Source organism: Dama dama, chromosome 17 (genome assembly GCF_033118175.1).
Source record: "Dama dama isolate Ldn47 chromosome 17, ASM3311817v1, whole genome shotgun sequence".
Taxonomy (NCBI): Eukaryota; Metazoa; Chordata; class Mammalia; order Artiodactyla; family Cervidae; genus Dama; species Dama dama.
Window position 1 is genome coordinate 64,295,391 of NC_083697.1, and position 27,613 is coordinate 64,323,003.

Here is a 27,613-nt window from a genome sequence, read left to right on the forward strand (position 1 = left end):
GATTTTGAGCATGAACTTGCTAGCATGTGAAATGAGCGCAGTTGTGCGGTAGTTTGAACATTCTTTGGCACTGCCCTTCTTTGGGATTGGAATGAAAACTGACCTTTTCCAGTCTGATGGCCACTGCTGAGTTTTCCAAATTTGCTGACATATTGAGTTTTATGTATGTATGTATTATTTATTTTGGGGCTTCCCTGGTGGCTCAGAGGTAAAGAATCCACCTGCTAATTCAGGAGGTATGGGAGACTCGGGTTTGATCCCTGAGTTGGGAAGATCCCCTGGATAGAGAAATGGCAGCCCACGCCAGGATTCTTGCCTGGGAAATCCCACGGACAGAGGAGCCTGGCGGGCTATAGTCCATGGGATTATAGAGTCGGACATGACTTAGCACCTGAAGAACAGCATTATTTATTCATAGCAGAGAGAACAGAATAATTAGTCTGTACTTTAGGCAGTCATAGGTAGAGGGAATTGGAGGTGGGAGGGAAGGTTTTGCAGTAGTTCTGTGATGGGTATAGAAGGCCTGAATTAGGGGATAATTGTGGGTTTGAAAAGGATGGTTGCCAGAGACATAATTGGTACAGTTTGGGAACTGGTACATTGCTGCCTTTGCACATTTGGTTTCCTCCATGTGAAATGTCCCCTTTCCTCTGGGATCCTCTACTCAATATTCAGGATTCAGCAAGAAAGTCTTTTTAGTGACATCTTCCATTTTTCATGAAGGTAGAGCTTTTCTAGCTCCTACCACTGTTTTTTTCCTGTCGTAGGACTGTGTTAATCTTTTCAGCATTGAATTTTCCCATCTTTTTAACAAAGCAGTTATAAGTCTGTTTCTTGAATATTATCAGCTGCTAATTCCCTTATTGTGTGTGTGTTAGTTGCTCAGTTGTATCCAGCTCTCTGCAACCCCACAGATGGTAGCCCACCAGCCTCCTCTGTCCATGGGATTCTCCAGCAAGAATACTGGAGTGGCTTGCCATTCCCTTCTCCAGAGGATCTTCCTGACCCAGGAATCGACTCTGGTCTCCTGCTTTGCAGGCAAATTCTTTACCGTTTGAGCTACGGGGAAGTCCTTAATAATTCCTTTATTAAGCATCTACTTTGTATTTGGCACCATGGTAGGTTCTTGGGAGACAGCTGTGAATTCAAGAGATATATACTTTCCTGGGGCTTATGGTCTGTCCGGTGGAGCCACACACAGATGAACAGGCAATCACAGCGCGTGCTGTGATGAGGGGAGCAAGGAAGAGTGTGGGGGAACTTGATCCGGAGCAAACGGTGAAGGCCTCCTGGATGAAAGACATGGCAAAGAGGCAGAATTTGGTAGGGGAAGAGTCTTGGGCACTCATGGAAGACAAGTTTTCAAGAAGGAAGGAGTGAACACTGTTGTCAAATGCTGCCAAGAAGGCAGAAAATGAACTGAAAACTGACCACTGGCTTTGGCTGCTGAAGGCTGTTGGCGATCTTGGCTGGAGCCGGTTCAATGGAGTGGTGGGGTAGAAACCAGATTGTGGGGATGAGCAGTGAGAGGGAGGTAAGAAAGTGTGGACAGTGAAAGGGCCTTCACATTAGGTTCTGCTTTCTTGGTTTTCATGGAATCCTCTGCACTATAATTTTTAAATAGGTTGGAAGAATGGATAATGGTGGAGGAAGGGGCTAAGGTGATGCCAAATTTTTAGCCTGGTTGATTGGTCACATGGTAATGGCATTTGTTGAGATTCGCAGCAAAGCAGGAAGAACAGCCTGAGTTGGTTTTTGTGTTTTAGGTGTGCCCGGGGTAGATCCTGGGTGGGATTTTGGGCGTGTTGAATTATGATGCTCTTTTTCTGATCATTCTGTGAATAGAACATTATCTTCAAAATCCAGTCTAAATACAACCAGGGATATTGGTTAACTTGGCAGATAACCAAAATTAGGTTTTTCCTTAACTTTATAAGCTTGGGAGAATGTAATAGAACTTACATTAAAAAAAGAATAAGAAATATAGGGATTTAAGATAAAAGTAATAAAAAATATCTTCCTAGGTGTAAGTGAACTAGAATTGATGCAAGGGAGAACATATCCTCTTTGGATGAGCAGGTAGGACTACTCCTATTATGGTATTTTCAAGTTGAAAATTTGACTTTTCAATGTATTTAGCTTCTCCATTCTTTGAAGTTGGGAAAATTCAGTTGTACTCTGGGCCAATGTAGAATTGTGATCTGGCTGTGTTCCACTTGGGCAGGCTTCGTTTCCTTAATGAATGCACTTCCTTCATCTGTGAGTGATAAGAAGGCAAGTGAAGAATTCTTATCTGCATATATGGATTGAACATCTGTTTCTGTTCTACTGTTTCAGCTAGACTTCTTTGCTAGGAAATTAATGCAAATAAGGAAGCCCTCTCTTATGTAAAGCCACTTTAGATTGAGAGTTATCTGAGCACCTTGTATGGATTAAATTGATAATTCAGATCTTTTACTGATACTTCAAGTAATGCAGAAATCATTGTCATGGGTTCCCTAAATGTTGCAATAAATTAAGGAAATGTAGTTTTGTGGATAATGACTCCCAAGAGTAATCTATGGGTGTTCAAAATTGTCAGAGTGCTGTAACACATTTTATTCTGCCTATAAACAGTGTTCCAGAAAGGAGAGCAAAAAAAAAAATCACCATGGAAACTTGGTAGAATGCTCTCATTTGTTTTTCTGAAAGGAAAATTCTAAAACTAGATAATGAAGTATAAAAGAGCAATGCAGACTGTGTAGCTGGCTTCCAGGAAATGAACTCAAAAAAGAATGGATTTGATGCCCTGTGTGGGTCAGTGTTATTTATGATCTCATTTCCCTTTTCTCTTGAAAAAAGGCTATAAAAAGGTCCAACAAATAGCCTGTTGAGTTTTTCTTTGTAGTACAACCTTTTTGGAGACACTTGCAAGGGACAAGGATGAATGGCGAACTATAGGAGTTGGTGGAGGAAGACCCTTGAAGTTCCATTAGACATCATCTTGACCACTGGAATAGTGTTACTGGAATGACTTGCTTATAACAGTTTTGAGAAGGGGAAGACAAATATAAAAAAAGATGTAATGCATAGTCAATGAATTGATGCACTGATCAGTAAGAACTAAAAAGTGGGATCAAATCCACCACCGTTTTTGTGGATGGACTGGCAGGCAAGGGCATCTGGAACTCAGTGTCTGACCTCCAAAAGGTGGGACTTCTGTGCCCTGTCTTGGAGAAGCACCATCAGACTTACAGGGATACCATTACATGTATTCAGTAGGGGAGGGAGGAAGCACTCAGGCCTAGAGCCCAACTGACCAGGTTGGAGTTCCAGCTACACCTGTAGCAGCTTAGGAAGGTTGCCTAATCTCTCCCAACTTCCATTTCCTTATCTATGAAATGATTATGATAATAGCACCTATCTCATAGAGCTGTTTTGAGGAATAAATGAGTTAATATATAAAAGAAATGTCTGAAACACAGAAAGCACCAATTATTAGCTCTGGTTATTCAAGAATCTCTGAGCAAAGCTATTTTGGCTGGGATTGTCTCTGAATTGGATCTTTACAAAATGACCAGCCAAGCAGTTACTGTATGTTGTTGTGCTTTAGCAATTGCTATTTTTCTTTAAAGCAATTATTTTTGATGACTTAAAATGGGATAAATATAAACAGGGAGGAGAGATAGTGAAACTCACTTTTCAATCATGTGGCAGCATGTGCAATACTGGAAGAAAACTGACGAAATATTCTGATCCGAAGCCTTTAGGGAAGTGTGGCTCTTTAGCAAAGGAATATCGAAAGGGCAGCCTGGATAATCATGAGATCAGCTCAAGGGTGGGGTTTCTGATGTGCACTAAACTCAGGGGTGACTTTTCTGGTGTGAACTATAGGAAAATAAATTGCATACTTTTCTCTTCTTTTGCTTCTTTCTTTCTTTCTTTTTTTTTTTTTTTAGTTAAGCAGCCTCATACCTGTATGCTGTGGTGGATGCTGCAGCTTTTGGTCCAGAAGAGTCTTTTTGATTGTCTAGGCTGTGCTTTTCTCACTCTGAAGAGTGATGAAGAATTGGCTACCAGAAAGCTCAAAAAGAATGAAACAGTTTTACTTCTTAGACACAAATTCTTATTGATGATAATAATTAAGTAAATACTTAATTATTGTATTTTTGTTGTATTTTTTAAAAAATTAAGCAAACCTTTCTTTCATTTTCTTATTATAAAGATATGGAAATACAGCAAATCAGAAAAAAAATACAGCAAATCAGAAAATATAAGTACAGAGAAAAATGTTCATAAATCCTTTCACATGGAAATCTACCATCTGAACATTATCTAGGTACATAAACACATTTTTATTTAAAAGGGGATCATAGAAGTCCTATTTTAAAATATAAACAGATTTCCTCTACAATGAATATATATCTATAATGTAATTGAGCAACTTACTTTAAAAGATAGACTAATAAAAAGTGTTGAATCATTAATCAACATGTAAGGTTTTACAAGTTTTGTAAACCTGTTGCTAACTAACCAGGACTGACTACTTGCCAACTATGCATAACAATGAAATTTCTTCAACTTAAAAGGTTATTTATTTTAACAGCCAAAGAAGCAGGTACCCTCTGCATATGTGCACAATGGGGGACATTTCTTGATAAAGGCATTTCATTTGATGAAAAGCCTATATCAGTTTTATACAGGAGGTATAGTAGTATTCAGTGAGGACCTGAGTGATGAGCAAAAGAACAGTAGGTAATTACCTTAGAAATCTGCATTTGGCAACTGTTTCACAACAATTGCCAATTAAAACTTGATATTCACTTTCTTTAAAACTTTACTATAGACGCAGCAATCCTACTTCTAGGTAAGAGAATTGAAAACATGTATTAATATTTATACAATAACTTGTGCATGATGGTTCATAGCAGTATTATTCATAATAGCCAGTAGGTGTAATCAGCCCAAGTGTCTATGAACAGGAGAATGTATTACAAAAGGTGGTCTGTGCATATAATGGAATACTGTGCTACTTAGAAATACAAACGAATGAATTACTGCTCTATCCTACAACATGGATGAACCTCAAGAACATTATGTAAATAAAGGAAACCAAATGCCAAAGATGTACATTGTATTACTCCATTTATATGAAATGTCCCAAAAAGGCAGATCTGTAGAGACAGAAATCAGATTGGCAATGGTCTGGGGCTGGAGGTAAGAGTGGGCATGAACTCTGGAGGTAGGCATCTGGAGGCTTTTTGAGGTGATGGAAATGTTCTAAAACTGGTTTGTAGTGATGGCTGCACAACTCTATAAATTTACTAGAAATTACTGAATTAGTTATTTACAATGGGTAAATTTTATAGTGTGTAAATCACACATCCATAAATCTATTTAAAAAAAACCTTGATGCTCTGTACTTGATTGTCAGTACTTGAAAAAGGAAACTGATAAGACATCTGCAGCAGAATTTTCCAACCTGTCTGCTTATCAGAATCATTTGGGAAATTTTAAAAAAAGAATCTTTGTCATACTAAATGAAGTAAGTCAGACAGAGAAAGACAAATATCAATATCACTTATATGTGGAATCTAAAAAAATGATACAAATGGACTTATTTACAAAACAGAAACCGACTCACAGATAATGAATTTATGGTTAACTGCAGGGGAAGGAGGGGAGGGGATAGATTGGGAGTTGATTGGGAGTTCAGGATTAACATAGACACACTGCTAAATTTAAAATAGATCAGACTTTTGGACTCTGTGGGAGAAGGTGAGGGTGGGATGTTTCGAGAGAACAGCATGTATATTATCTATGGTGAAACAGATCACCAGCCCAGGCTGGATGCATGAGACAAGTGCTCGGGCCTGGTGCACTGGGAAGACCCAGAGGAGTCGGGTGGAGAGGGAGGTGGGAGGGGGGATCGGGATGGGGAATACGTGTAACTCTATGGCTGATTCATGTCAATGTATGACAGAACCCACTGCAATATTGTGAAGTAATTAGCCTCCAACTAATAAAAATAAATGAAAAAAAATAGATAACCAACAAGGACCTATTGTTGTATAGCACAGGAAACTCCGCTCAATACTCTTTAATATCCTAAATGGAAAAGAACTTGAAAAAGAACAGGTACATGTATATGTTAACTGAATCACTTCGCTGTGTACCTAAAACCAGCACAACATTGTTAATCAATGATACTCCAGTGGTTCTCTGATTTCAGTGGCTTTCCTAGGTGGTTGTCATGGCCAGCTGGGTTGGAAACCACTGCTCTGTGACTTTAGATTTGGAACTGTTATTAAAAAATCAGAGACCTGCATGGTCAGTGGTGCAGGTTTCACCTTCCCTTCCATCTGTGTTGAACAGATGTCAGATCTCCCCTCCCCAGCTCCCTATGGTTTCCCTTCCTTATGGAAGCCTTTCTTCCTGCGTTTAAAGCTCCATGCTTCTTTGCATTCACTGTAGGGAATTGACAGCATGGAAGCATCCATACCATAGAGAGATGAAAAGAAACATCAGCCACAGAACAAACATTCTTCTTTCCCCGAATCCTGGGTGTCCTCTCTCTATGACCGTTCTGCCGACTCTTTGCCCCATGCTTCTCCCTCTTGTTCTTTCCAAAGCTTGGTGACCCCATGTATTCTTATTCCACCTGTTTTTCTCAGAGAGGGGATGCTCTTCACATTGAGCCTCTCTGCCTCCCTGGACTTCTGAGGACTACAGTTTTCTTCCTTCTGTGGACTGGTGGTTCCTTTCATGTCCTGCTTAGTTCCTCTCAGGTCATCAAAGAGTTGCAGAGGTAGTGATGTGTTGGAGGGTCTGCCGTGTGTGGTGTGTGATGTTACCATGCATGGATTATCAAATGGCATCAAGGTGTCTAGGCTTTGCCATCTGACTAGGGTTGTAAGATGGGAGAAGGCAATGGCAACCCACTTCAGTACTCTTGCCTGGAGAATCCCATGGACAGAGGAGCCTGGTAGGCTGCAGTCCATGGGGTCGCTAAGAGTTGGACACGACTGAGCGACTTCACTTTCCCTTTTCACTTTCATGCACTGGAGAAGGAAATGGCAACCCACTCCAGTGTTCTTGCTTGGAGAATCCCAGGGACGGGGGAGCCTGGTGGGCTGCCATCTATGGGGTCACACAGAGTTGGACACGACTGAAGTGACTTAGCAGCAGCAGCAGGGTTGTAAGATACAGAACACAAAAATACATGGTGCCCAGTTACATTTGAGTTTTGAATAAAAGACACTGTTTTTAGCATCTCTATTTCCCTTTGTCTGAAAATTCAGATCTAATTTTGTATCCTGTAATTTATTGGGCAGCTGTGAAGTTTTTACCTGACTGCCTTCACTTTTGGTTTCTCCACTCAACTAGTTAGGAATTCAACAGATAACATCTCTGAACCTGTTGTTGTTTTTTTTTTTTAATCTTGTTCAGTTGCTTAGTCATGTCTGACTCTTTGTGACCCCATGGACTGCAGCACGCCAGACTTCCCTGTCCTTCATTATCTCTGGAGTTTGCTCAAACTCACGTCCATTGAGTTGATAGTGCCATCCAACCATCTCAGTCTGAAAATTAAGGTAAATATTACCTGTAAGCGTGGGCTCCCTTCTCCTCAGTGGCTTCTGAGGTCATGAGGGGCAGTGGTTAGCCTTATATGCTGAGTTTAGAACTTCTGCTTACATTTTACTATCTGGGCTTTAATCCGGTGGCTCCACCTAGCTCCCAGAGTGGCTTGGATATAGTTTTTATTCTGGGTAACTTAGTGTCTAAGCTACAAATTGAAGGTTCTATTATATGGGAAAAATTTTGGAACAATGAGTAGTCCTTACACATTTCATTTTCTCTCAACAGTGAAGTTAAATAAATGCTATTGATGAAACACAGTTAATAAAACAAAGGGTATTGCCCAGTTGCAACAATCAAGAAATTGTTTGGATCGTTGCCAAGGATACAGCAAAGGGGATTATTCTGGGACTCATCTCATTTGTTGTTTTATCTGGTCATATTGGGAAAATATTTTAATACTTCCATGCTCTACTTTTTCCATTTGTGTGGTCAGACTCAGAGGATGAGATGGTTGGATGGCATCACTGACTTGACGGACATGAGTTTGAGCAAGCTCGGGAGTTGTGCCTGACGGACGGGAAAGCCTGGCCTGCTGCAGTCCACGGGGCCGCAGAGTCGGGCACGAACTGACTGACCGGGTCAGACTCTACCCGAAAAAGAAGGGGTCTGTGTTGATTGGGTCCACAGAAGTAACCCTATGATATGACTGAGTATTGATCCCACATTCACCAAGGCACCCACATTTTATACACCTCTTATATCATCTTCTCTTAGTGACTGAGTGGACTTTGGAGGTGCAGTTTTGCAAGCGTTATGTTCTAAAGTCAGCACACAAAGCAAATATCACATGTAGTTAAAAGGACTCCTGAGCGTGGGCTGATATAGTGACTCACTTCTAACAATTAGAATATGGAAAGGGAAAAGCAGTATCTTTACAGTGGAGGAAATCGGCAGTACCACCTTTCCCAAATATTCAAGGCTAATGTCAATAATAACAGTAATAAGCCTCATATGCCTTCTGATATGGTGCAATGAGAAGGGCGCTTTATCCCTGTGTCATTCTTCTCCACAGTCCATACCCCAGACTAGTCATGAGAAAGCTTCAGACAAACCCAAACTGAGGGACATTCTACAAAATATCTGACCAAGTACTTTTCAAAAGTGTCAAGATCACGAAAATCAAGGGAAGATGAAGCTGTCAGTGGTTGGAGGAGACGAAACACAATAAGGACATTAGTGGAAAAATTGGAGAAATCTGAAATCAACCTTTGCAGTTAACAGTATCGGGTCAATGTTAATTTCTTAGTTTGAAGAAATGCACGTGGTTAGATAAGTTTACACTAGTGGAAGCTGGGTGAAGGGTACATGGGAACTCTCTTTGTAACGCTTCTTAAATCTGAAGTTATTTTTTGAATATTCTTTTTTAAAAAGTACTTCCTACATTCTCTGGAGAATGTCCTGTGTTGTGAATGAGAACCATGTGCTACCTGGAAAGAAGATTAGTGTGTCTGTATTTCTCCTGGTGTTAGAGCAGATCACTGTTTTACAGATAGATTTTTTTTTTCCATTTATTTTTATAGTTGGAGGCTAATTACTTTACAATATTGCAGTGGGTTTTGTCATACATTGACATGATCAGCCATGGATTTACATGTATTCCCCATCCCGATCCCCCCTCCCACCTCCCTCTCCACCCGATCCCTCTGGGTCTTCCCAGTGCACCAGGCCCGAGCGCTTGTCTCATGCATCCCACCTGGGCTGGTGATCTGTTTCACCCTAGATAATATACATGCATACTCCTGCAGCTCAATTCCAGAAAAATAAATGACCCAATCAAAAAATGGGCCAAAGAACTAAACAGACATTTCTCCAAAGAAGACATACAGATGGCTAACAAACACATGAAAAGATGCTCAACATCACTCATTATCAGAGAAATGCAAATCAAAACCACAATGAGGTACCATTACACGCCAGTCAGGATGGCTGCTATCCAAAAGTCTACAAGCAATAAATACTGGAGAGGGTGTGGAGAAAAGGGAACCCTCTTACACTGTTGGTGGGAATGCAAACTAGTACAGCCACTATGGAGAACAGTGTGGAGATTTCTTAAAAAACTGGAAATAGAACTGCCATATGACCCAGCAATCCCACTTCTGGGCATACACACCGAGGAAACCAGATCTGAAAGAGACACGTGCACCCCAATGTTCATCGCAGCACTGTTTATAATAGCCAGGACATGGAAGCAACCTAGATGCCCATCAGCAGAAGAATGGATAAGGAAGCTGTGGTACATATACACCATGGAATATTACTCAGCCATTAAAAAGAATTCATTTGAACCAGTCCTAATGGGATGGATGAAGCTGGAGCCCCTTATACAGAGTGAAGTAAGCCAGAAAGATAAAGAACATTACAGCATACTAACACATATATATGGAATTTAGAAAGATGGTAACGATAACCCTATATGCAAAACAGGAAAAGAGACCCAGAAGTACAGAACAGACTTTTGGACTCTGTGGGAGAAGGCAAGGGTGGGATGTTTCGAGAGAACAGCACCGATAGATATTTTAAATTAATTTTTATTGGAGTATAGTTGCTTTACAACGTTTTTACTTTCTACCATACAGCAAAGTAAATCAGTTATACATATACATATATCTACTCTTTTTTAAAAAAACATTTATTGTTTGTCTGCACTGGGTCTTAGCTGGGGCATGCAGGATCTTTTTTTCTGTTTTTTTCGTTGTAGCATGGGATCTCTTCATTGCATCATGTGGGATCTAGTTCCCTGATCAGGCCCCCTGCATTGGGAGTGTAGAGTTTTAGCCACTGGACCATCAGGGATGTCCTATAGTCACTCTTTTTCAGATTTTATTCCCACAGATACTTAACATGGGTTCTGGTATTGGTGACACAGCAGTGAACAAAACAGTTAAAAAAAAAAAAAATAAAGAAGCAGAAAAACAAAAACCTCTGCCTTGATGAAGCTTACATTCTAGAAGGAGGAGATAACAAATAACACAAAATGTATGTTAAATAGTGTTAAGTGGTATTGGGAAAAATAAAGCAGAGAAGGAAGAAGCAAAGTGTTGGAGGGTTGGTAAGCATTTAGATCAAAGGATCAAAGAGCCCGCACTGAGAAGATGACTTTAATGTAAATATACGAGGAAAGTGAGGAAATGAGCCACATGGGCTATATAACTGTTTTGGGGGAAATCCTCCCAGACGAGTAAAGAGCATGTGCAAGGGGTGGCATACTTACTGGCATACTTAGGATACTGCTTGCTTGTTTGAGTTCCAGAGTAGGTAGTTCTCATTTGGGGTTATGTTGTAAGAAAATCTGGATCCTTGACTCCTGGAATCACACTCAACATGGGACGCTTATACTATAGGCAGCATGTAGGAACTCAGCCTGATTGAAGGAGCAGCCTTGTCCCGTCTCGTCCAGCGCCATCCCCTTCTCCAGTAAAATGTCCATGCTATTCAAAATATTATTTTTCTCTGTTTTTGGTCAAGCACATATGGTTTATATTGAATTTGTTCAAGGCCAGTTGGATGGGACTCCATAGTACATTCGTGATTGGAAAAGGCTGACTTTCCAGAAAAGGCTGCCATTCTCCGCTGACTTTCCCCATTGAGTGCCCACTCTCCTGCCAGCTTGCAGAGGGAAGTGCAGGAGGAGAATGCTCTGTGTTCATTCCCTTTGGTTGCAGATGAGAAGGTGGCAGCTGCTGCGGGCTGTAAATTAGGGTGATTATGCTCTGCTGTCTGAACGTCACTCTCACGGCAATAAAGTGTGCATTAGTAGAATGTGTGGGGCTGTTCCACCTGGCTTTGGCATGCGCTTTGATAAAAGATTCCTTTATTATAGGGCCCTAAAAGGCAGCCTCTTTAAACATACCTGGTGAGAGGACTGGGCCCGTTACACAGATGAGTGTTCTAGTTACTCACTCATATGTAGCTTGACAGTCCTATGAGAGAGGCTGAGCAGCTGAAGGCTCTGTAGGGTGTAAAAGAGAACGAGAGTCGCTCCTGTGGAATACGGAACCACGGTTCGTTTGGAGCTTTAAAACCATGTAACAAAAGGAAAAACACTTTTATCTTGACCTCTTCAACCTCTAAAAATGGCCCTCTTTCTTAGTCATCTGGACTTGTAGGTATGAATATAAACTGTAAAATTGGAAAGACCAGAAGATTCTTGTACAAAAAGAAATAAACTTTCCTTTTCTTTAAAACGTATTTTTATTGTCTGGCTCAGGCTTTTTCATTTTCAGGAGATGTATAAAATGGAACTGTTTCAACTAAGTTATCTCAGCAACTATTTTTACTGTGTCATTAGGAAAAATAACAAGGGTTTTGGAATAACAGAATATATCCCCAGGTCTGAAATATATGGGTTTAAGTAGAAACTTTATATCTGAGGGCAGATTTTTATCCTTGCTTTGAGGACTGAATTCTTTGTCTATGTAAACTTAGTTCACGTAATTTTAAAGTAACTACATAAAGAATTTTCCCTCTATTTCCAAAGGGTGCTATGCCAAAATTGTCCTGTTTTATGTCTTATTGACAGTTTGTGATTGAGCACCATCTGCACTGCCAGGAGAGGATTGCTGAGTGCATTAAGAAATGAACACTTTCAGTAGGACCCTGGTAATGCAGACTGATAGAATCAGAAGTTAGATTCTTGGGTTACATTTAAGCCCTCCCAATGGAAAGGACTTTTTTTGTTTATTATGCTATGAAACAAGAATGAAATATTCACTTGCTCAGAATCTGTTAAATTCTTAAATTTCATATAGGAGGTACAGAATAAAGACCTATTGTGGACTAAACCTAATCTGAAAATCTCTATCATACTTCTCTGCAAGCTGGGAAAGCTGGGCAGCTGCACTCTTGGTCTTGGTATTTAAAACTTTTGGATTTCCTGAGATTGGGAGTGGACGGGAGTGGAAGTGAAAATGCCGAGGAAATGACTGCTCTCCTTGATCTGGGACTGTAAGGGCTTCTGAGACCTTTAATTCAGAGACTTCATTGTGAGTCACCTTCATGTTCCCCTGGAAGTCACATGTGTCGCAGAGCACCTAGATAGCTTTCTCCTGAATCTGTAATTTGGAAGTATGTAGGGCAGCACAGATGATTCAGAGGGCATCTTTTGTGGCTGCAGGAGTCTGCATGTTTGGAGACCTGGCAGAACATTGTGGCATTTGTATGCCATGCTCGGGGCAAGGCGCTGCCTGGATCCAGGTCAGATCAGGCACTAAGGACCTAGCATGAATTCTCCTTAAAATCTGTGTGGTCATTAAGTCTCAGTTAACAGCGTCACTCCCACCTTGGACAAAAGGACAAGATGTACCACTGGATGTCTGAGAAACTGAACTATGTGCGCATTTAAAGATCGGATTTGACGCTGACAGCGTAAGTAAGACAGGGAGGAGTTGTTCAGTTGCTGCGTCACATCTGACTCTTTTGAGACACCATGGACTGTGGCCCACCAGGCTTCTCTGTCCATGGGGTTTCTCAGGAGAGAATATTGGAGTGGGTTGCCATTTCCTTCTCTGGGGATCTTCCCGACCGAGTGATTGAACCCACGTCTCCTCCCCGCAAGCGGGTTCTTTAGCACTGGGCCACGAGGGAGGCCAAGACAGGGAGTACCAGGACTCTTCTGTACAGTTCTAGTACCTTTGTTGTTCAACTAGTTTCTCATAAGGGGAGAGGGGAGAGAAAAAGTTTGCCTATGTTGTATGATTGTTGGGCATCAAATGTTAATTTTAGCAAAATAATCTTATTTGATTGCTGGCAGCTTACCCTGGGAAAGAGTAATTTGATACACTATTTTATACTTTTAAAATGGATTTTATCAGCTGGATTAGTAGAAGTGAATATACTCATTGGCGACATAATTATTTTTGAACTTAAGAAAGAAGAGAAAATAGACTACACTATGAAAATACTTCTTGGAGGCTAGGTTTCAATTTATACTTTTATAAAAGTGTATTTTTTCCTGTTATGCTTTCATCTTACCCCCATTCATTCATTGGGCAGGTGTTTTTTGAGCACCTATTATGTGTTAGGACCTTTTCTAGCTCCCGGGGGTCCCTGCCTTCAGGAAGCATGTATTCTAGAGAGTAAAGACATAAAAGGTAAATATATACATATCAGGTAGTGATAAGTGCTATGGAGAAAAATAAAGCAGGATAATGAAATACTTGAGAGAGAATATGCTGTATATAAGGTGGTCAGAGGCGGTCTCCCTGGGAAGGTGACATCTGACCCGAGACTTGAAAGTCACAAGGGAGGAAGCTGTCGGAACGCTGGGGAAGAGAGACCTTTTGTCAGTGGGAACGAGAAGGAAGTGGTGGAGTGGAGGGAGGAGGGGACCTAAGTAGGAGATTCCCTCGAAGAGACCATGGGACCAGATCTATAGGATCTCGCAGGCCAAAGGGAGGATTTTTTATTTTTTTTCTGTGTGAGTTGTATTCTAAGGTGACTTAGCTCTTCTGCTCAGCCTTTCATCCTCTTCCTATACTATGCCCAGTTTAAAAAAAAAAGAATAACAGAAAGCAACCCAGAGTGCAAACAGTTGAAATCTGGGTGTCTCTATTAAACAGTCTTCTTTATATGTGTCATTTGCTGGGGAAAGCAACACTTGCTCCTGACCTGTTTACGTTTTCTGAGCTCAGGGCCCTTCCCCGTCCAACAGAATGAACTTCGCCCTCTGCAGGGATGCTGTGTTTAGTCACCCAGTCATGTCTGACTCTCTGTCACCCCGTGGACTGTAGCCCGCCAGGCACCTCTGTCCATGGGATTCTCCAGGCAAGAGTACTGGAGTGAATTGCCCTGCCCTGCTGCAGGGGATCTAACTGCCCCCCAGGGATCGAACCCAGGTCTCCTGCACTGCAGGTGGATTCTTCACCATCTGAGCCACCAAGGAAGACCAGAAATACCAGAGTGGGTAGGCTATCCCTTCTGTAGGGGATCTTCCCAACCCAGGAATTGAACCAGGGTCTCCTGCATTGCAGGTGGATTCTTTACCAGCTGAGCCACCAGGAAGATTGATAAATTGTTTCAGGATTGCATCATGCGGGTTTTTTGGTTGTGTGTCTGGCTTTGCTATTCACCTGCATCAGGGTAGTTGTAGAAAGTAAGCTTTGAGCAGACAGGCATGCTTTTTATTTTTTTATTTTATTTTATTTTTTTACAAACATGCCTCAAATGTTTTAATAGATTTCAGCTTTTCCTTAAACTGTCTTTCCATAGTCAAAACAAAACAACAAAGACCCAATGTTAAAATCACTTAATAAACTTAGAAACTTGAAAAATTAGACACTTCAGATAGGCAATAAACTTCATATTATGAAAGCAATATATTCCAAGTTTCAAAGATTTGACAAATTCTGCAGAATGTCTTTCATCAGTAGATGGAAACTTTCAAACACCACAGTCTTCCGTCAGGTAGGACTGGGTGTCATTCACTGGTCTGAGGTCGAATCCATTTCAAGGCATGTCGCCGTGGCACAGTAATGGCAGGGTGATAGAACGTACAGTCAGGTCGTGTACACTGCGTGTTAAACCTACAGTGTTTCGGATGATAGAAGGGACACTCCATTTTCTTACAAGCTGGGAAGTAGCGGCACAGCTGACTACTGGAAGGCAGTGCTGGTGCTGTGACTGGTTTTGGAGGCAGTCCTGGGGTTCTTCGGCTCATGTGAGTGAAGGGACAGTCTGGTTTAGTACATTTTGCATCATATTTACAATATGGATGAACAAACAGACACTTCTCAGCAAATTTACAATTAGGAAGGGCTTTGCACGGCGACACGGGGTGATGGTAAGCGCACGCGTCCCCGTCCTGCAGGCGGGCCAGTACTTGCAGCGCTCCAGCAGCTTCTCTGGCTTCTGCGCCACGCTCAGCTCGCTCATCTCAGCGTTTGCAAAGCTACCATCTGGGTCCTCCAGCTGCCTGCTCAGCACGCGGGCGTGCTGCGGGCGGAGGAGACCCGCGAGTCCCCCGTGTGAGGCTGCAGGGTGCTGGGCGGCTCTCATTCCTTCAGAGCTCACGTCCTCCTCTTGATCTGACATGTATCCTGGGGGGCTGGGGACACCGTCCAGCGTCACTATAAACTTGGGACTTGCAGGTGTATCTGGTTGTACAAGATCTCGTGTCTGCATAAGGTGTCCTGAAAGGACCCGAAGGGCATCTGCAGTCTTCCTCCCCGACTCCTGGTTTGGTGCCCCACTAGCTCCTCAGACAGCTTTGGCTTCTTCAGAATAAATGATCTTGTGTCTGCATGGACCGTGGATTCCATGTCATAGTAATCTTGACTGATCTGCAGAGTTTCTGCCATTACGGGGTCAATTTGTAATCGGGATAACAACTGCCTCTGTTGAGTTCCTTGACTTTTGTCTATATTATCTCCTTTTGCTTCCTCTTCTTTAATGGGAGAACTTATCCTGGGGACTCTGCCTTGTCCCTGGACCCTTTCTGCTAGCAATTCTTCCTGAGAAGTTCGAGTTCTGGGAGCAACTGGAAGTGTCTGTTTCTGTGAGACTGTAGAATAGTTAGTTGTTTTTGTTACAGATTCTTGAGCTCCAGAAATAGCCTTCAAAATCAGATTCTTGTTAGCTTGTTTAGAAGGTGGAAGTGAAGGTCTCCGTTCAATCTTTGCCGGCACCGACACACTGCTGGAGAGGCTTCCGGTCCGGGACCCACAGTCATCGTCTTCCTCCTCCTCTTCTCCATCGTGACTGAACTTCTTTACTTTAACAACTGAACTTACCACAGGCAACTTTCTCTTCCGAAAGTTTTCTTCCTCAATACTCATCTTTTCTGAGTTGCTTCTGAAGAAGGGACTGTAAGTCTCTTCTAAGCTGTGAAGCACTTCTGGTTCACACAGACGTCCTGTCTCATACACCCGGCTGCTCTGAACATCAAGCTGTTTGGCAGCATGAACACTGTTTTGCTGCTGTTGAAACTGCAGCCTGTTTAAATGAGTGCCACTGTCTGCGTTTCGACTCGCAGGTGGTCGATAAATTTCAATAGAAGGACGAGAAGAACTGTACGTAAGTGTCACTGTAGTTTTTTTCTGAGATAAGGGATTCTCCTGCACAAAATTGAGGTCTTCATCATTGAGATCATCTGGTTCTGGCTTAATATCAATCACATCTTCAGAGGGTGCTAGCTCCCTCAAAGGTTTCACTGTGGACATTAGTCGGGTTGCAGCTCCATCATCGTAAGTCTGTCTGACATTAGTGGCTTTCTGCTACTGTGAACCTGTAGGAACTCTAGATTCTCTTTTTTCAGGTCTAGAGATAGAAACTGTAAGAGGTGGCACTGCCGCTTCGTGCCTTCTCTCATCTCCTCGACTGAAACTGCTCTTGTTTGAAGGTACATTACCATCAAAGAGGTTGGTGTCAGAAGACTTCAGACTAGAGGGGTCGGTTGTTACAGAACGAAGTTTATCTAATACACTGTGAAGCCATACGGTGAATCGAACTGTGTTGTTCTCTAGAAACAGGGACAGGTCCTCTGTCATTTGGTCCTGACTTTTCTTGTTGGCCACCATCACCATAATGTAATCAGGAAGTTCTTCATCGACATAAGCTCCTAATTCTTGCAATTTCCCCTTAATGGCACTCCGGATCTTACGGCTGATCTCCGTGCCGATCTCCATGGCTCCGTGGGGGGAAGCGGCGGGCACTGCGCGGCGTCCCGCGGACCAGGGGCCCGGCGCCGGCTTCCCCACCTGCAGCCAGACCGCCACCCAGGCATGCTTTTTAAATAGTGGTGATTGTGTTTGACTCCCGGTCATCCAGGCCACCCACCGCGGTCACTGTGGTTGACGGCCTATGTCCAGCCCCTCCTAGTGAGCTAGTCCTGGGTTTCATGGATCCTAGCCAGGGATTGGATAAGAAATGGGCTGGTAACTCAGTCGTGGCCAAAGTTGGGGGGAACATCCATGAAGGGTTTCTGGCTTCTAAAAAGGGCATGAAGAGAGAGTTGTTCCTTTGCGCTGGCTGGGTCTGTAAGTAATGCCTGGAACCGCGGCAGCCACCTTGCTACCAACCTGAAGATGAAGTCAGCACCTTCTGAGCTGTGGAGTCATCCTGCTCAGGAGCCCACTGCTATGGGCTCTTTATGGTGTGAGATATATAATACACATTATTATTCAGAGCAAGTTGGTTTATTTCATTAGAGCTGAAAGGATCTGAACCAACAGAGATTTGTTAGTTCCCTTTCTGCAGCTCTTCTCAGAATACACTGTATGGATTTACACTTAGTGTTTTCTAGTAATATTTAGCCTCATGGACTCCCAAGTTACTGAAATGATTTAGAAGATTAAAACAGAAATGTTGTTACATTAAATTGCCTTATATAATATCTAGAGTTTTGTGTATGTAAAGTGACTGATAATTTTGGCTGTTTAAAGAGCTGGAAAGACCCTTTAGACAATACTAATTTATTTGAATGATCATACTCTGCTCTTTAACAACATCTGAACTGACAATAGTAGGAAAAAAGGTAAATTTTAAGATACAAACTTGTGCCCACATGCCTGAGTTTTTTGAGACTTCTCTTGCATATGCCCAGATACTTAAAAAACTTAAAAAAATTGTTCAGTATCTTTGGTTATTGCTTTATATCCTGTTCATTCACTAGACGTAAGCACAGGTGATACTAGCAACTTGCCACACCAATATACAAGGGTTTCAAGTAGGCCAGAACTGAAGTCTCATCAATCTCTGTACTTTTTTATCATCCGGCAGAGTTTAATGAATTAGGAACCTTACTGCCTTATTTATGTGACCTAATATTTTTGATATTTTGTCTTAACCCACATATCTCTCTTAGTAGTTGTAAAAGTTTGCAGTGGAACCTTCTCAAAGGCAAGTGAGCAGATGAAATGAAAAGTTTGGCCACGACCCTGGGAAAATGCTAACAGTGAGTGTCTTTTCTCCACCTGACCTGAAATCTGAGCAGTTCAGAGGTTCTGCCCAGGCAGCTCTGTGCATATTTCTCTCATTGTTGAGCCTGCCCTCAGCTACCTGACAGGCTTCTGATAATCGATGCCAGAGGACACTGTTCTCATTCAAAACCGTGTGGGGCCAGGTGGACAAAAAAGTGTGAAGTAAGTATTCTCTTCCCAAGTGCCCCCATCCTAAGCCTCGCGCCGCTGCAGAACATTGACAAAGACTTAGAAGCAGTCGTCTCTCTTGCCTCCTTCACCCCTGATTACAGCAACAGGCAGACAACCCAGATGTCTAGCAGGAAGAGAGTTCTTTTTTTATTTTGGCAAAATCTAGGAACTCCTTGTGTTATGGTGCCTAGAAACATAAAAGGAGATTTCTATGAAAAGATTTCAGCTAATTAACATTTACAGGGGGCCCATTGCTCTGCCACTGTCTGATGTGTTGTTTAAGCTTTGTAGAGAGAAATCAACATTTGCCTTTGTCTCCTTGCCTGCTTAAAGGGGAAAGCAGAAGAGGAGGTGTTATTATAAAGTAAGGAGGTTGATTTTCATGTGAGGCTTAGTATAAATCAGCCTCATTACTTTGTCTTATTGTTTATTCTGAAAATCTGCTGTTTCACACAATACAGACTTCTTTATTTATTTGCTCGTTTCTTATATAAGACTGCCCAGTAGGACAAATAAGATAAGATAAGACAAAGTAGACAAATAAGGAAAAAAAAATCCTACAAAATTAGAAAGGATGAGGAGGGTGCGGGGAGAGGAAGGAACTAAGGAGAAGAAATAAAATGATTTGCCTGAAGGAAACCAGGAACTGAGGCAATGGAGGGAGTTGAGATTGAATTCAATTAAAATAAATGAGGGCAGTTCTTGACTGAGAGAAGTAAGATTCCCTATTACAAAGTCTTGCATATAGCTGGTGAAATATGGCAGGTTATAGATGTGCCTTTCAGGAGAAGTGGTAATTATAATAAGAACATTGGCTAATGGTTTATGAGTGTTTATAATGTTATACATTATAACATACATTATATATGTATGTATGCAGTGACAAATATTATTTTCTTAGGCTCCAAAATCACCGAGGATGGTGAACGCAGTCATAAAATTAAAAGGTGCTTGCTCCTTGGAAGGAAAGCTATGAAAAACCTAGACAGTATATTAAACAGCAGAGACATCAATTTGCTGACAAAGGTCGATATCATCAAAGATTAAAGCTATGGTTTAAGATTAAAGCTATGGTTTTTCCAGTAGTCATGTATGGATGTGAGAGTTGGACTGTAAAGAAGGCTGAGTGCCAAAGAATTGATGCCTTCAAATTGTGGTGCTGGAGGAGACTCTTGAGAGTCCCTTGGACAGCAAGGAGATCAAACCAGTCCATCCTAAAGGAAATCAGTCCTGAATATGCATTGGAAGGACTGATGCTGAAGCTGAAGCCTCAATACTTTGGCCACTTGATGTGAAGAGCCAACTCATTGGAAAAGACCCTGATGCTGGGAAAGATTAAGGGTAGGAGGAGAAGGGGATGACAGAGGATGAGATGGTTGGATGGCATCACTGACTCAAGGGACATGAAGTTGAGCAAGCTCTGGGAGATGGTGAAGGACAGGGGAGCCTGGCGTGCTGCAGTCCATGGGGTTGCAAAGAGTCGGATATAACTTAGTGACTGAACAAAAACAACCACATAATACATGTGCTCATACTAGTGGAAACCACTAGTATTTTTTGCATGTAATTCAACTAATTTTAGTTTTAACTCTCATATGAGGTGGGTGTGATTTTCATTTCCTTTTTTTTTTTTTTTTTTTTGAGGAGAGAATTGAAGCTTAGAGAGATTAACTTTCCTAAAGCCTCAATTGACAATAAAACTAGAATTTTATACCAAGGCTGTGCCCCTAATGGCTATCCTAGACTGTGATTTGAATAATTGAGGAAATAAAATAAAATACACAATTGAAATCACTGTGTACAGTTTTTTAAGCAGTAGCAATTGAAGCACAGCATTTTATAGTTTAAATGGTCTTTAGAGGTCACTTCACAGAAGAGAAAGCTGAAGTCCAGGGAGAGTGTCTTAATGTTCGTAACTGGTCATATGACACCTTCAAAGAATTTCCACCCTTGTATTTAAACTTTGCAAAAAGGATAAAATGCATATTCTATCCTGTCATTTTTTCCCCCCAGCTTGTTATTCATTAAATGTCAGGGAAGATGTCTATTTAAAATTGGTCTTTGTCATTAGTGATGCTTGAAGAATTACGTACACTTTGCAGTTCGTACTGGATGTAAGACTGAAGTGCAAGAGAATTTTCTATCTTGTAATATCTCATTACATGTGGGATTGGAAGAGTAGAACTCTGATGCAGTTTATTTAGGAAGTGTAGGATGCCAGCAGTAATTAAAATTATTATTATGCTGTAATGCCAAGGGCTCTGGAATATAGTTTAAATATTACTTGGTGTTTTCTAGATAGATCTTAAAATAGATATCAATGTGAAACAACCTTAATGGTATGTAAAAATGGATCCTAGAATGTTAATTCTAGGACATATTTCAGTGAGAATGTGAGAAATTAGCCAAAATTCACACTTAGCCCCTGGAAATTTGCAACAGAAATTTCAAAACTAAATGTGTATAAGTGTTCTTTGAGCCTGCTTTTCTTGTTTTGTTTGAAAAAAAAAAAAAAGACCTATCCAAATGCTGAAAGTGAAATGAGTAGGAATTTGATGAGGTTGAAATATTTCATGTTGACAATTCTATGTAGTTATTATGGCCTTAATATTTTCCATGTCCAAAAAATTAATAAGCCTAGTGAATCAAATCTAGGAAAGGAGACTGAATGCTATAAAAATGTCCCAATTGTCTACTAGACATTTTATTACTCAGCTTTCTCCTGGGGTGAGGGTGGGAAATAGAATTTCTTACTTGATTTATAACATGGAATTTAAGCTGTAAGAAACTGTTGCTCTTTCTGTTTTAAGGAACCCACCAGAGTTCTTTAGCTTTGTTCTTCTCCACTGTATGTGTGTTCAGTTGCTCAGTCCTGTCCGACCGCATGGACTGTAGCCCACGAGGCTCCTCTGTTCATGGGATTTTCCAGGCAAGAATACTGGAGTGGGTTGCCATTTTCTTCTCCAGGGGATCTTTCTGGATGAGGGATCAAACCCACATCTCCTGTGTCTCCTGCATTGCAGGCAGATTCTTTACCACTCAGCCGCCTGGGAGCCCTCTTCTCCATTAGTAACCCACTAATTCTCACCTAGCTCCTTCATTGATCCTGTATATTTTTCGACTTGAAATATTTCAGTTGACCTACTTGTATGTTGAATTCCCATGGCAAGCTTCATTAATCTCATTAATTCCATGCCCTTGTCAAGTACTGAGAAGAAAATTTGGAATTGCGATGAATTCTGTTGGATGAAAAAATAGAATGGTGGAGACATTATTTCCTTTCCTTCCTTCCTTCCCACCCTCCTCCCCTTCTCTTTTTTTTTCTGTCCAGATACTTTGCTTTAAAAGAAAATTATAAAAACAAATTGATGTCAAGTATTTGAGATGTACTGTGCTGGGGCAGCTGAGGTGTGTTTGATACGGGGTAGAGGTCCAGGGGAAATGTGGTTTTTATATGCTTAATATTCTGTGCCTGGGCCAGGGTGGCTAGATTATGCATCAGTAACAAACAGCCCAGATCTCAGTGATTGGCATGATGTTTTTTTTTTTTTTATTCATGTGATGTGTCCAGTATGGGTTAGTGCGCAGACTAACAGAGGCATCCTTCCTAATATCTAGTACCAAGTTACTCTCGCAATGGGGAGGGAAAGTAACTTTGCTGGAAGGTGATTTGCTGGCCAGAGCAAGTTCTACAGGGTGCCCGACTCTAGAGGGGACAGATCAGAGCCGTCTGACCCTGTGTCTGAACAGCAAAGCCAGAAACCCATGGCAGCTAGTGCTTTCCGTGTCTTTCCTGGGCAAAGAGCAGCATCAGCAAAGGTTAAGGTGGGTGCAGGGCTAACTACTTGAGTCCGGTGCCATCTCTCTGAGAATGTCTTCTTTTTAAAAATCTATGAACAGAATTCAGTAAACCAGATGTGGTATAAGGAAGCATTGGCCAAATAAGTGATCCCAGGGCATGTTTGTCTGTTCATTCTCTTCTTCATTCCTTTATTCCTTCAGTAAATATTTGTTGAACTATCATATGTCAAGTAGCTAATGTAAGCTTTGGCCTTTATTTTCTTGATTTTTATTTTACTTGCATAATCTTTGGTGTTTATTTTTTTAAACACATTTTTTATTGCTTTGTCAGTCTTTTGTGTGTGTGTTTATTTTGAATTTATTATTTTTAACTTCCTTCAGGTTATGGCCCTGACCTGTTTTCTTTACTGGAGTATCCAGATGTGTTCTTACTAAATGTTTGATAACCAAGGAGTAAGCGCAGTGCTTTTGTTGTGTTTTTCTTAATGTTTCTGTAAAGCAATTCCAGTTTAAAAACCTTAATTAAAATTTTATTTAATATTTAAGAATTTCATCTATATAACATTGAGTTAATTTTTCCCTTGCAGTTTTATTTGAAGGATCAAATGACTCCATTACATGTCATTCAGGTGACTCAGAAAACCTCTGAATAATGAGTGAAATTATTCTAGGAGAGGGATATCATTTAAGCATTGAAAAATAGAGTGGTTCTTGAGTTCAACTGAACATTTCTTTTCAGTAATCACTGTACCCTTGCTTCATCTTTGCTTTGTATTCTTCATTTTCAGCACACAGTCGAACTTGTAACCTGGTTCTCTAATTTTGTCTTCCTCAGCACTGGTGAGCACGGAAAGTATGTTACTTATCTTTGTAGCCTACCACCCCTCAAGCCTCACACAACACCGTGTACGCAACAGCTGTTAAATATAATCTTGTTAAATGGATTCGATTTTCCTTGTATGCAGTGGTTGAACTTTTGAAGTCATGCAATGCTAGAAGCACAACCATAATTATTTAATACATACAGAAGACAGTTGTAAAGCTAAGTCTGAGAGGAGATGGGACAAGAGAGACCACCTTGAAGTTTCTGTATGGAACATTCTCGCCTGTTTAGATTGTCTCCATGTGTTTCAAAGGGAACAGCTTGCTTCACACCGCCTATATACAATTAATGTTCTTGAAGTTGAAAAAAAAAAAGTGAACTTTCTGACGCAATGAAGCCTCCATCAATCACTTGTCCTTTCTTCTTGGAAACTTCAGTATCTTCCTTTCAGGAGGGTGGTTGAAGTCAATTCTTCTGGGACAAAATCCAGTGTTTCTGCCTTGAAGAAACATAATTAACTGACATTTTAAAGGTGATTTATAGGCCTGTTCTGACCCTGGGCAAAGAATATTACCTGATTTACAGTTATGAAAAGCCTACTTTCAGAATTTGGGTATGTTTTATGGTAGCTCTTTTCATTGATTGCTTTCATTTTTATTCAGTAAATTATTTAAAACAGCTGTATGATGTCATCAGAAGCTTGACTTTTACTTGTCTGTGCTTGGAAGGCTGAGGCACAGGGAAATATCTATTGCACAGTGCATAGGGAGGCTCAGCATCTATGCAGAGACGGTAACTGGGGATGAGAACTAATGTGAATTGATTTCCCTCTTTCTGTGGGAACCAAGGGTTTGAATATTATTGAGCAAAGAATATTGAAATGTCAAGGATTTTTTTTCTCTGACTCTGGATTTTCTGAAGACCTGCTCTAAAAGAGTCTAACAATGGATTACAGTGTCTAAAGACACTTAAAAAGATTTTTTTCATTAAATTTAAAAAAATTGCAACAAAATACTGCATAGTCATACCTTCCTTTGGTGTCCATGGTAATAATTTTTATCCAAGTGAACTGAGACAGGGTGTATATCCCAACAAGAACACTATTTTAAGTTTCAAAGAAAAGATTCTCCCAAAGTTACCATCCTTTAGGAAATGCAATGAAGAGTTGGTGACGTTTGTTCACAAGCCACAGGCATCCTTGGCAGTTTGAGAACACGGTTTTGTGTGTGATCTGCACACTTCCAGGCATACTTGACTGTCATCGCTGAGTGTTCTAAGCTTCTCTAAGGTCTGTGGCATCAGTTCAAGTCCATGTGCCTCACGGGTTTCGGCTGCTTCAGCGGAGCCCGGCCCTGCTTTCGTGACAGTGGATGTCTCCAGTTTCCTAATAAAGAGGCTCCGTGCTGATCCTGGTTCCTTTGTGAGTCCAGATTCCACACCGAGTCGTCCCCTGATCTTCATCTGCCCTGAAAGGAGCCCCAAAGGTAGTGGTCAGTGTCCCTTGGCCTGCCTGCACCCTCCGGGGAAGGGTAAGAGGAGCAAACAAATGAACAGGGCAAATCCAGACATCCCAAGTCTGGACTTGAATATCTGAGTCCTCGAAGCTGTTTTCCTTACAGCTCTCTACATTCCCAGGCTCTCGTGACCCAAAGTCCAGGCTGTAAGCACTCTGGATGTTTCAGTTTGTTGCCCAAGAGACCTACTAAGTGCATTTCGCTGGACTGAGTTTTGTGAGTATTATTAAAAAGAGTTCCTGGAAACAATATACCCAGAAATGATTTATATATAAAGTGATTGGCCTGGCCTTATTTCATAAGCTTATTTCATGAGCTTCACCTGACTCAGTGCGTCGTCCGTAATTGGTGCACAAAATACCAGGTTGAATGGATGAGGAATGAGTACCAGGTAGAGTTACTGATACAGGGAATGCGTGAACACAAAGGTAATTGGGCAGGGGTGGGGGTAGGCACTGGGCATGCCTAGAGGAGCTAAGGACAAGAAAAGGCTCTCTGGGCTGCCGAGAAGAGATGGCAGGGCTGCCGCACGGAAAGAAGACTGACTTTCTTGAAGCGTCAGTCTGTGCCATGTTCTTCAGAACACAGACATGCTCGTGGAGAGGACAAGGTTTGGAGTTAGCGCTGGGCTCTTGTTCGGGCCCTCTCACATATTGGCTGTGACCTTGGGCTGGCTGTAATATGTCTTTGGGCCTTTGGTACCAGTTTAGTAGTTGGGGTGATTAATACGTGTGAAGGTGGCTAACCCCTGTGTGCGCGTGTATGCCTGTGCATGTATAAAATTTCGCTTTCTGATTTATCAAGTGCTGTGTAATTTTTTAGTTTTGGTTAGTATTTAGTACTTAGCTTATTTAGTTTTTAGTATTTAGTATTTAGTTTAGTATTTACTGTAGTATTACTACAGTGTTCTCAGCGCTTTCCAAGTGTTCATATTAATTCGTGTAATCCTCACAGCAACACATTAGGTCAGTATCACTCTTGTTTTCCAGACAGGGATGCTCAGGCACTGGATAATACCATAAGACACCATCAGTGCGCAGCGGAGCTCAGTGGTCTAAGACGAGCCGTCCTGTAGGTGCTCACAGTTACAAGGTCTAGAGTTGGACTTCCTCCCACACACATCGGGTTGGTTAGACTCTGCAGTGAAAATACCACAGATAGTCACTGTGCTAATTTCATTTTAGTTAAAGTGGCCATTTCTCCTATCCCCCACCCCCTTTAAAAAAATACTTGGAGCGATTTTGGGGGTTAGAGTTTTAGTATTGACTATTTACATTACTACATAAGTCACTTGGCCCTTTATTTCTTCAGCAGTAAAATAGAAACACTGTATATCTCTTCAGATTGCTGGAATATGCAAAGAGGAGACTAAAATGAAAACAGACTGGAAGGCATCATAGAACTGAAGGCCATTTGTCACAACATTTAATGTATTGGCTTTGACCAAATGCCAGCGACAGCATTTAAGAAGTAATTACTTTGGCTAATGTTTGTGAAGCATCTATGATATCCTTAAGCATCTATGATATTTTAAATTCACTTTCAAGTCTTATTTTGCACAGGGATTAAAGTCAGTAAATCAGGTGAAAATATATGTATGAAAATTATCCTTAGAATACCTACATTTTCTTAACTCTTCCTCAGGTGAGCTCCATAATGTTAACTCCAAGGATTTTATTGCTTTCCTTCACTGCTGCATGCGGGACCTGGAAGAGTGATCAGTACATATTTGTTGAATGAATTAATAGTTGATTTGCATTGAGGGACCAATTATGTGAAAAGGAGATATGTTTTAATGCCAGCATCCCACTCAGTACAGTAAAAGGCTCATCCTAAGATGATATCCTAAGATATCCTCATGAGAACTCCCTGTGTGGAGTCTGTGTGGTTGGATTTCTTTAATTTAATGCAAATATAACATGACTGTGATGTGCTGTGCGTAGCTGCTCAGCCCTGTCCGACTCTTTGCGACCCCATGGACTGTAGCCCGCCAGGCTGCTCTGTCCATGGAATTCTCCAGGTAAGAATACTGGTGTGGGTTGCCATGCCCCCCTCCAGGGGATCTTCCCAACCCAGGGATCGAACCCCAGTCTCCCACATTGCGTGTGGATTCTTTACCAGCTGGACTACCAGGGAAGCCCATAACGTGACTACTGTATATGTTTTTATGCTTACAGCAAGCTGCACGGCATCTATTACTATCTCATTTTAGAAATGGGAAACTCGGAATAGTCAAGAACTCATCCAGATTCCCATAACTGGTTTTCATCTTAAAAGGTTGAGTTTTCCATTTTTTTTTTTTTTCTATTGCAGCAAACTATATAGCATTTTTGCCCTGAGTAAAAGTAGGGAATGAGTGAGAAAAGTAAGTAGGGTTGTTTCCTGTGTGATTTTATGGCATCACAAAGAGTTGTTAAATCAGCACGTATTGCTTTTGCCTGAAATAACATCTTCACTTTGTTTAGGCCTTTTAAAAACATCTGTGATGGTTTGAACTTGACGGAGTTCACTGAGGTTAACTTCCAAGATGGAACAATTATTCATCCCAACAGTTATTGCCATGGAATCTTCTAGCAATTGAATTGGCTTTGATGTTTCTGATAAATTCCAAGGATGATCAGCAACTTGGTCTTGGAATTAAGGCTTTTCACTTTAGCTGCAGGAACCAATGACCCAGAATAATTTGATGGCATCTGTATCTTGATAAAAAGTATTTTATGACATGTACTAGCCCTGACTTGGTCAGTGCTTGGGTTATGTAGGTCAGTGTG

The 27,613-nt window shown here is 41.3% G+C and overlaps 1 protein-coding gene and 1 pseudogene across 1 annotated transcript in view; one reads left to right on the top strand and one right to left on the bottom strand.

The window, feature by feature from the left end:
* Positions 1 to 27,613, top strand: part of LIMCH1 (LIM and calponin homology domains 1) — a 360,985-nt gene that overhangs the window by 28,440 nt on the left and 304,932 nt on the right.
* LOC133071933 (zinc finger CCCH domain-containing protein 14-like) lies at positions 14,766 to 17,325 on the bottom strand (annotated as a pseudogene).